This window comes from Staurois parvus, unplaced genomic scaffold, assembly GCF_062004578.1.
Source record: "Staurois parvus isolate SC_StPar_1 unplaced genomic scaffold, SC_StPar_1.0 ptg000456l, whole genome shotgun sequence".
In the NCBI taxonomy this organism is placed as follows: Eukaryota; Metazoa; Chordata; class Amphibia; order Anura; family Ranidae; genus Staurois; species Staurois parvus.
In genome coordinates, this window is record NW_028318252.1 from 777902 (window position 1) to 789201 (window position 11300).

Below are 11300 nucleotides of genomic sequence, written 5' to 3' on the forward strand. Positions count from 1 at the left end.
AGGCTGAATATTTGTTTGGTGGTGGATACCCCTGCGTGGGAAGAGTTATGGAACTTTTTCTTTAAATAAAGGTTGGCTAAAACGGCCCTTAAAAATAAAGCGAGTTGCTGTGTGATTTAAAAAAAGCTCTACCATTTGAAGCGAGTTTTCACTATATATATATATATATATATATATATATATACACCATTGAAATATATTTTGAAATATATTGAATATGGCAAAAATTGTAGCATTTCAAATATATGTCTATAAATTTGGGAAGAATATTTTTAAAATATATTTCAAATATATTTTTCTTCCATATGGGAAGGCCTTTCACATATTTGTCTGGTAATTAAATTAAAGGAACAAGCACATGAGGTTGAGCAACCAGCAACCCCTTGTACTACCATCCATAAGGTGACATTGTTGGATCCACATTATATTGGTATACCGTTCATCCTTTCAAGAGCCCTAATGGTACCTCTTTGTGTCCGGACCCTGACTATAAACTACCGTTCATTTCTTGTATATTCATTTTTGATTATTCGATGGTGCAATGTTTTCTTGTAGAAACTCTAATAAAATGTTTAAAAAAAAAAAAAAGAAGGCCTTGTACAAGGCCACTGTGGCCTTGTAGTACTGGAGGCATCAGTTTTGACTCCACTGAATTAGTATTTCCATAAATGAATGTAGATAATCCAGCTTCCACCAACCACCCAAACAATGGAGGTAGGATGACTATTTTCCTGACAGTGTTCTCTAGCATTGGGCACATAGGGCACTTGTCAGGGCTCCAGGTACGACCAGAGGTGTGTGGACTGACACAGGGAAACGCAGGCTTCAGATATGGTATAAACAATATAATTTATTAAGACTAACAATACAAAATGCAGTGCAAAACTAAACATAAACACAGTGCAAACAAACCAAACCAAACCACACACCGATAACAATACATACAATACAAAGAGTAGTCAGGCAGGCCAGGTCAGTAGCAAATGGGCAAATGGAGTACCAGGAACAGGCGGGAGAGTGGTCAGGGTCACAAGCTGGGTTCAGTAACTCACGGGCAGCGCGGTACAGAGGGTCAGGCAGAGAATGGCCAGGGATCAAGCAGGAGAAGTCAGCAGAGGTCAGGATCAGGCAAGGTCGGCAACAAGTCAGACAGAGACAGGAACAGGAATACAGGATACAAGGTACAGGGGCCCATGGAAAAACACACACCAAGGACCTGACTGTGAGTCTGGCCATCCCTTAAATACAACCCCTGCAATCAGCTTCAGGTGTTTGGCTGATTGCAGGGGTGAGTCTTTGATTGCTGAGAGCACCCGCTGGCCAGCCCTTGTACTGCAGCCCACAAGGCAGGTGAGTCCCACCATTATTGGCAAGTCCATTCCTGACAGCACTGCTCATCTGCACCATAACAATAACTTATGAAAGGTCAGAGAAGCCATTATAATAGCTTGATTTTTTTTCCCTTCGTGGCTGGCACAGATGAAATGCAATTCCATCTATACAATTACTGTTCAACACAAAGAGCATATGTCATTAGACAAATTAAAGTAGATGCCTGTTATTTTTGGCTAAAAATCCAAATACAAGTTAATAGACTCGTTACCAGATTATGTCCTGTTCAGTCAATTGCATTACCTCCCCTTTCTGTCCAGACAAATCCCTAAAAGTGAGTCCATAATTGACTAATTGATGAGAAAAAGGAGATGTAATCCGAGAGAACACAAACCCGATCTTTTTGTTTTACAGCATTGTATATGTGTAATTCCATAATAAAGAGATTACAAGACATTACAAATGTATCTATATCTAAAGAACCTAGAAGATAATTTATGACAACATAGCACATCCATTCACTAGAGACCAGTGACATCACACAGATCCTTCATATTCCTGAAAACACAGCCTATCCATTCACTAGAGACCAGTGACATCACACAGATCCTTCATATTCATGAGAACACAGCCTATCCATTCACTAGAGACCAGTGACATCACCGAGACCTTCATATTGATGACATCACAGCCTATCCATTCACTAGAGACCGGTGACATCACCGAGACCTGCATATTCATGAGAACACAGCCTATCCATTCACTAGAGACCAGTGACATCACCGAGACCTTCACATTCATGAGAACACAGCCTATCCATTCACATCCATTCACATGAGATCAGTGACATCACTGGAAAGACTGGAAACCTCTTTCAGATATATGTTATTGAACCCCTCCATGCCTAAGGGTAAAACAAATCTTAATGCCTAAGGAAAATTTTACAACGTTGACATGTGTTAGTAAAATCGTCCATACCATCACCACTACTTTGTACATCCAGGTGGATTATACTGCGTTTTTTTCAGGACAAATTGGGCTTTCATTTGGTGGTAAATAGTAATCAATATCTCCTGATTTTTTTCTTATTATCAAAGGAAAACAGGCCCAAAATAGTAAAAAAAATTTTTAGCTGTGTGTTTCTTGTTACTCCCATAACCTTCCACCAAAGAATAACCCAAAATAAATTTTCCAGCTCTTGATGATTGCAGCGATGCCATATATTTGTGTGTTATTTGCTGTTTGTGTCTGTAGTACAGCCCAGAAATAATAGTGCGCATTTTGCTTCTTTTTTTTTTTTTTTTGTGTCCTACCTAAAATACACTGTCACTAACTGAAACTGATACCAGTTTTAAAAAATTAAAAATAAAAACCCTGACCTTTGACCCTGACTGTGACCCAAACACTAACCCTGGCACTGAACAAGATCTGGTAATGAAGTGTTCTTGCATGGCAGAGCACTTACTGTTCTCTCACATATATGTTCTATTATAGCCAAATTTACCACCTTAACTCCTCCCACAGTTTTTACACTACATAGACAGTAATATACGGAAACGTGCGGATTGTTCCCGATTGGTGTGCTATTACTTTGTGGAACGTTTCGCCGAATGGTTCATGAAATATCTGCGTTTTTGTGGTGAAATTGGTCCCATAGGAATGAATGGAGGAATTCTGATAGTTTTCACAATATGACCATTTGTTTGCAACTCACGCCGCCCATTGACCTTCATTGAAACTCCACTCTAGCCACCTCAAATTTGAAGGGCAATTTCTGAACTGCGACTGTGCCTTCATTTTTAATATTTACTCAAGCCACTCCGACCAGTTACTCCGCCCACTCCAGTTGTAGACTACTGGTGGAGGCAAGAACACTTCACACAATTTCCCCAGAAATTGGAGCTTTTCTAGTTGTCTTTATTTTTTAATATTTATTTCTTTTCACACAGTTGTTTTTTTTTTCTCTTTGCAAGGAGAAAGAAAGATACAACAGATACAGTATTTCTCTCCTTCAGAGAGAAAAAAAAAAAAACAAGGGGTGGGCTTCACAGTGACTGATCACTGTGATAGCCAATCAAAGGCTGTCACAGCTACCCGAAATCAGGAGTTCCAGGTCCTGATTATTAGATGGGGACAGGGGCTTTCAGTGACACCCCAGTCTCCGTGATTGGAGCACGCTGTGTGGTATACTCCCAGCACAAAGACAGGTATGCAAATATCCTGCCCCATGGAAAAAAGCCCAGTTCTGTGAGACTGCATATTTGTGTGACGTCGGCGCCAAGGTGTTACTAAACCCAGGACCCTGCATTCCCTATATCCGGTCTCCCCGGACCCTGCATTCCCTATATCTGGTCTCCCAGGACCCTGCATTCCCTATATCTGGTCTCCCCGGACCCTGCATTCACTATATCCACTCTCCCTGGACCCTGCATCCCCTATATCTGGTCTCCCCGGACCCTGCATTCACTATATCTGGTCTCCCCGGACTCTGCATTCACTATATCTCATCTCCCAGGACCCTGCATTCACTATATCTGGTCTCCCCAGACCATGCATTCACTATATCTGGTCTCCCCAGACCATGCATTCACTATATCTGGTCTCCCCGGACCCTGCATTCCCTATATCTGGTCTCCCAGGACCCTGAATTCCCTATATCTGGTCTCCCCAGACCCTGCATTCACTATATCTGGTCTCCCCGGACCCTGCATTCACTATATCTAGTCTCCCAGGACCCTGCATTCACTATATCTAGTCTCCCAGGACCCTGCATTCACTATATCTGGTCTCCCCGGACCCTGCATTCACTATATCTAGTCTCCCAGGACCCTACATTCACTATATCTGGTCTTCCCAGACCCTGCATTCACTATATCTGGTTTCCCCGAACCCTGCATTCACTATATCCGGTCTCAACGGACCCTGTATTAACTATATCTGGTCTCCCCGAACCAGGGGCAGACTGACAACTCATGGGGCCCCCAGGCAATAGGGGATCATGGGGCCCCTGTGTCCTTGCCCAAACTCAAAAAAGCCTTTGAAAAAGGTACCAGGGGCATCTCATGGGGCCCCCTACTGACCCTGGGTGCTCAGGCAGTCCGCCCCTGCCCCGGACCCTGCATTCACTATACCTGGTCTCCCCGGACCCTGCATTCACTATATCTGGTCTCTCCGGGACCCTGCATTCACTATATCTGGTCTCCCCGGACCCTGCATTTACTATATCTGGTCTCCCCGGACCCTGCATTCACTATATCTGGTCTTCCCGGACCCTGCATTCACTATATCTGGTCTCCCCGGACCCTGCATTCACTATATCTGGTTTCCCTGGACCCTGCATTCACTATATCTGGTCTCCCCGGACCCTGTGGGATGACCACAGCCTGGAGAGGATTGTCAGGAAAAGGCCATTCAAAAGTGCTGGGGACTTTCATGAGTGGACTGAGGCTGGAGTCAGTGCATCAAGAGCCACCACACACAGACGGGTCCTGGACATGGGCTTCAAATGTCGTATTCCTCTTGTCAAGCCGCTCCTGAACAACAAAGAACGTCAGAAGCGTCTTACCTGGGCTAAAGAAAAACAGACCTGGTCTGTTGCTCAGTGGTCCAAAGTCGTCTTTTCTGATGAGAGCAACTTTTGCATCTCATTTGGAAACCAAGGATCCCGAGTATGGAGGAAGAATGGAGAGGCCCAAGGACCCCGAGTATGGAGGAAGAATGGAGAGGCCCAAGGACCCCGAGTATGGAGGAAGAATGGAGAGGCCCAAGGACCCCGAGTATGGAGGAAGAATGGAGAGGCCCAAGGACCCCGAGTATGGAGGAAGAATGGAGAGGCACACACTGCAAGATGCTTGAAGTCCAGTGTGAAGTTTCCACAGTCTTTGTTGATTTGGGGAGCCATATCATCTGCTGGTGTTGGTCCACTGTGCTTCATTAAGTCCAGGGTCAACGCAGCCGTCTACCAGGAGATTTTGGAGCACTTCATGCTTCCTTCCGCAGGCGAGCTTTATGGCGATGCTGACTTCATTTTCCAGCAGGACTTGGCACCGGCCCACACTGCCAAAAGCACCAAAACCTGGTTCAATGACCGTGGGATTACTGTACTTGATTGGCCAGCAAACTCGCCTGACCTGAACACATAGAGAATCTATGGGGCATTGCCAAGAGAAAGATGAGAGACATGAGACCGAACAATGCAGAAGAGCTGAAGGCCGCTATTGAAGCATCCTGGTCTTCCATAACACCTCAGCAGTGCCACAGGCTGATAGCTTCCATGCCACGCCGCATTGAGGCAGTAATTGCTGCAAAAGGGGCCCAAACCAAGTACTGAGTACATATGCATGCTTATACTTTGCAGAGGTCCGATATTGTTCTATGTACAATCCTTGTTTTATTGATTGCATGTAATATTCTAATTTTCTGAGATTGTGGATTTGGGGTTTTCATGAGCTGTGAGCCATAATCATCACAATGATGACAAATCACGGCTTGAACTATCTTGCTTTGCATGTAATGAGTCTATCTCATATATTAGTTTCACCTTTTAAGTTGCATTACTGAAATAAATGAACTTTTGCACGATATTCTAATGTTTCGAGTTTCACCTGTACCTTTATTTTCCTACAGTCTGCATGGGTGAGGATTTCTATGCTGTTTGCTTAACCAACATGACCTAAGGCTCCGTTCACACCAATGTGTTTCTTAGTGCTTTTTGCAGTAATGCCCTGCAGTCCATTTAACATGGTTTCCTATGAAACGTGTTCACATCTATGCTTTTTTGAGCTGCTGCATTTCTGGAAAGGGTCAGGGACTTTTTTAAAAGCGAAAAGCAGTGTTTTTGCTACAATAGAGTTCAATGGAGAATCTGCTGAAATGCATGGTAATGCGTTTTTGCTGCATTTTGCATTTTTATTCTGCCCAGCAATAAAAAAAAAATTCCCCCAAAAAAGAGCTGAACAAAACTCAAAAATTGTTAAAAATCTTTCAAACGCGTGTAGAAAAATGCAAAACAAACTGAAAAGCACTGCAAAACAGACAAAAAGCAAACTGCATAAGTGTGAACGGAGCCTAACGTTAGGTTCACACCTATGCAGGTTGCATTTGAGCCATTTCTGCATTGCGTTTTTGCTGCATTTTTGATGTGTTTGGCAGATTTAAAACACAAAACGCATCAAAAACGCAATGCTTTTCTGCAGCGTTTCCATTGAAGTCTATAGAACCAAAAATGCAACTTTTTGCGTTTAAAAAACTCCCTGACTCTTTCCAAAAAACGCACCGGGTGAAAACGCACAGGTGTGAACATGTCCCATAGGAAATCATGTTAAACGGACTGCTGTGCATTTCTGCAAAATGCTGCGGAAAAGGCTTAGATGTGAACCTAGGGAAAGACATTAATGAAAATGCGCCATCTAGTGACAGCAATAAAAAAAACTCCTGTTCCAGCAAAACTAGATATACAACATGTACCTCGCCTGTGCTGATCCTAGGCAGTTTGTAATTCTTGTTCACAAAAAAAAAAAAGGAAAACATTTCCATTTACATCTATAGCTAGACATGATTGCCTACAACTGAGAAAATCAATATTCTTTTTCTTGAGGATATGGTAGCAAGCTTCAGTCTGGCTCACAGTGCTGGAGGTGCAGCTTGTATCACAGACAGCCTGTGAAGCAGAATGTAACACTCCCAGCCAGGGGCGGACTGACAACTCATGGGGCCCCCGGGCAATAGGGGATCATGGGGCCCCTTTTTCCTTGCCCAAACTCAAAAAAGCCTGTGAAAAAGGTACCAGGGGCATCTCATGGGGCCCCCTACTGATCTCGGGCCCTCGGGCAGTGCCCGAGTTTCCAAATGGTCAGTCCTCCCCTGCTCCCAGCAATAGGAATACTGCGCTGACAGGTTCATTCTTGGACCATGGTTTAGACCAATATACAGGGTGATTGAAAAGTAACTCCTTATTTTAAAAATCTTACAATTTATTTTTTAATCATTATTTTTACAAAAAATGAATATGAGAAGAACACACATAACATGGAGTTTTATTTAAAATTCGATATGTGCACCAGCATTCGCCTGCAGCTTCTGAAGCCGCTCGGGAATCGCATCAACTGATCTTCGCAGGAACTCTTGTGGGATGGCAGAAATAACTTCTCGTAGTTGCCCTTCAAGTTCTTCTAAAGTCTTTGGTTTCGTAGAGTAAACATGTTCCTTCAACCAACCCCAAAGAAAAAAGTTGCAGGGTGTTAAATCAGGGCTTCTGGCCGGCCACTCATGCGGACCACGTCGACCCAACGAGGGGCGGACTGACCATTTGGAAACTCGGGCACGGCCCGAGGGCCTGGGGTCAGTAGGGGGCCCCATGAGATGCCCCTGGTACCTTTTTCATAGGCTTTTTTGAGTTTGGGCAAGGACACAGGGGCCCCATGATCCCCTATTGCCCAGGGGCCCCATGAATTGTCAGTCCGCACCTGGGAGTGATATAAAAGCAAGCTGGCGTGTTTCAGCATGCTTTGAACAAGGCTGTGTGCTGAAACACGGCAGCTTGCTTTTTAGTCACTCCTGTGTATTCAATAATAATCATCACATGGATTTTGGAGTTGCCGGCTCTCTCTATCAGTTCATACAAATATGTATTTGAAATTAAACCTTTATTATTTTTTGGCAATAACATGGTGTGGATGGATTTCTGTGTCACGCCCCTCCAGCCTGTGTCGTAGAATAACAGGGAGGTGAAGCCTCCATCAATCAAGATGTGGTATCCCGCCCCCATTGTGTTTAGCTGGTTAGTGGGTATGGAGGAGGAAGGAGGGAATAGGCTGTCATTTACCACTGTGTAATACAGAAGAGACTAAAGACAATCTCACCGTCATCCTGCTTAGATATCTGGTGTACAGAGGGTCATAGAAATGCAGCATAAAGAAGGGTTTGAGGTAATTACACAATTCACAGTCTGAACAGAATTTTATTTTTACTGAATACAAAACATACTAAATATAGGTTTGTACAGATGAATAAAGAAAGCCATTTTAATGTTCTTTTTATCAAAATCATGGATTTTAATCTCATTACAATGTATAAAGCAGAATAATTAATGTGTGAATTGGGCCTTAAACTGAAATTAACCAATTCAATACAATGCAATTTTACACCTTCCTGCCCAGGTTTCAACGCTCTCACACATTGAATGACAATTGCTCGGTCATACAACATTGTACCCAAACTAAAATTTTATCATTTTCTTCACACAGCTAGAGCTTTCTTTTGGTGGTATTTAATCACCGCCGGGGTTTTTATTTTTTGCTAAATTAACAAAAAAAGACCAAAAATTTTGAAAACAAAAAAAGGTTTTTCTTTGTTTCCGTTATAAAAGTTTGCAAATAAATAATTGTTCTTCATAAATTTAGGCTGAGATGTATTCTGCTACATGTCTTTGGTGAAAATAACCCAAATTAGGATGTATTATGTAGTTTGTAGGAAAGTTATAGAGTTCACAAATTATGGGATAGATCTGAATATTGATCATTCCTGAAATACTGACAGCCAATCTAATTTCTTGAGGTCCAAGAATGTCAGAACAGTACAGATATCCCCCAAATGTCAGAACAGGACAGATATCCCCCAAATGTCAGAACAGTACAGATATCCCCCAAATGTCAGAACAGGACAGATATCCCCCAAATGTCAGAACAGTACAGATATCCCCCAAATGTCAGAACAGTACAGATATCCCCCCAAATGTCAGAACAGTACAGATATCCCCAAATGTCAGAACAGTACAGATATCCCCCCAAATGTCAGAACAGTACAGATATCCCCCCAAATGTCAGAACAGTACAGATATCCCCAAATGACCCCTTTTTGCAGAGTAGACAGTCCGACGTACTTCATAAGAGGAATGGCGAGTTTTTTGAAGTTGTATTTTTTTTGTCATAATTTTTTGGAAAATGAAAAAATTTAAAAAATGAGTTTCACTATTTTCTTTTTGCATATTGTCACCAGTGCAGTACAGCATCATCATATAACTGGCATGGTGGTGATCAGGGACACTGACTGGTGACAGTATGAAAAAAAAAATATATATATATATTTTTTTTTTTATTAAATCTTTTTTCTTTTTTTTAAGATTTTTTTTCATATTTCACTATGACCAAAGTAGTACAATGTTACCATAGTAACATTGTACTACTTTGGGGAAGTGATCAGTATTTTTTTTTTTTTTTACACAACTTGCTTATAGCAAAGAATTACTTTGCTATAAGCAAGCATTTACCTGAATGACATTGATTCATTCAGGGTTTTTTTTTTTTTTTTGTGCTTAGCTGTGATTTGGCCACAGCTAATCACATGACATGTGCATGTGATCACTGTGACCATTCACAGCTAGGCACTAGTATACAATGGATGGCATGAATGAAGCCATCCATTGTATACAACTGTCATGTGACCTGCTGTGATTGGTCACAGCAGGTCACATGGTACTGGCAACAGGGGTCGATACTCAGATCTGTCCGAGGTACACGGCCGATGACAGATCACGCCGCTGCGCCACTCTGCAGGAGCGCAATCTGCGCATGTGCGGGAGGACGCCATATGGTGTCCACCTGGAACGCTGATGACATTTGCCGGTCGCCATTCGGGCCATAGGGCGGGCGGCAAATGGTTAAAAATAAAAAAAAGACTGAAATTGATTTCTGATTCTTTTGTCACAATGTGCTGTTTCCTGTATTTTAAAGGTAACGTCCACACAAGATTATATTTCAGTTATAGGTGGATGCTAATACATGCATGGAAACTGCTGAGCAGATTTCACTTGCAGAGACATCAGTTTTCATGCACGCGTCAGTGAGTTTTATTTACCTTGCAGATTCCTGCGCAGAAAAAATGTGCATGCGATAGTAGTGTAGTGGTGTGAACAGGGCACATAGAGAACAACTGATTTTTTTGTGCCCTTGCAGAATGCGTGCAGAAAAACTGACGTCTTCACCATGGTGGACGAGCCCTTAACCACTTCCTGTCTGGCCCATGTAAATAAACGGCCGGTAGGGAGCAGTGCCAAAGCGGGTGAACATTTCTAAACGTCCCCCCGTCTTCATTGCCTTGGTGTGCTCCCTGGGAGAGCACAGCACTGCGATCGCTGCCCACTGTGTCCTTCCAACACAGATCGCTGTACGGGACCTCTGTGTGAGGTCCCGATCATTTGATCAGTGATTGGCCAATCAGTGATCACATGACTAGTAGTAAACAAGATGTCACTTCTGACATCATTGCTTACTACCTGTGAAATCTGTGAATGACCACAGAGGTCACATGGTACAAGACTATTCACAACAGCCTTGTACCATGTGACAAGCTGTGACCAATCACAGCTCACACAGTATTTTTCAGTGGCTGCAAGAATGCAGCCAGAGAGAAGGAGGAATGATTGCTTTTACAACCTTTATGGGTGTAAAAGCAATCAGTGTAAAAAAGAAAAAAAAAAATCTTTATCACCCCCCACAAGTAGTACAGTGTCACTATGGTGACACTGTATTGCTAGGGTGATAGTATGTTAAAAAAAAAAAATTACATAAAAATTTTAAAAAAATTTAATTTTTGGTTATAAACTAATTTGGGTTATTTTTTTTTTACTAAAAAGATAACTGAATACATTTTGGCCAAGATTTCAGAAGAAAGATTATTTAACTGCAAAATTTTAAAAGAAAAACACTTTTTTTCTAAATGTTTAGACTTTTTCATTTATATAGCAAAAAAAAAAATCCCAGTGGTGAATAAATACCACCAATATAAAGTTTTATCTGTCTCAAAAAAATGCTAAATAATTAATATGGGTACAGTGTTGCATGACCGCGCAATTGTCATTCAAAGTGTGACAGCGCTGAAAGCTGAAAATTGGCCTGGGCAGGAAGGGGATAAAAGTGTCCGGACTTGAAGTGGTTAAAGGTCAACTGACATTAAAACTTTTTTTTTAATGT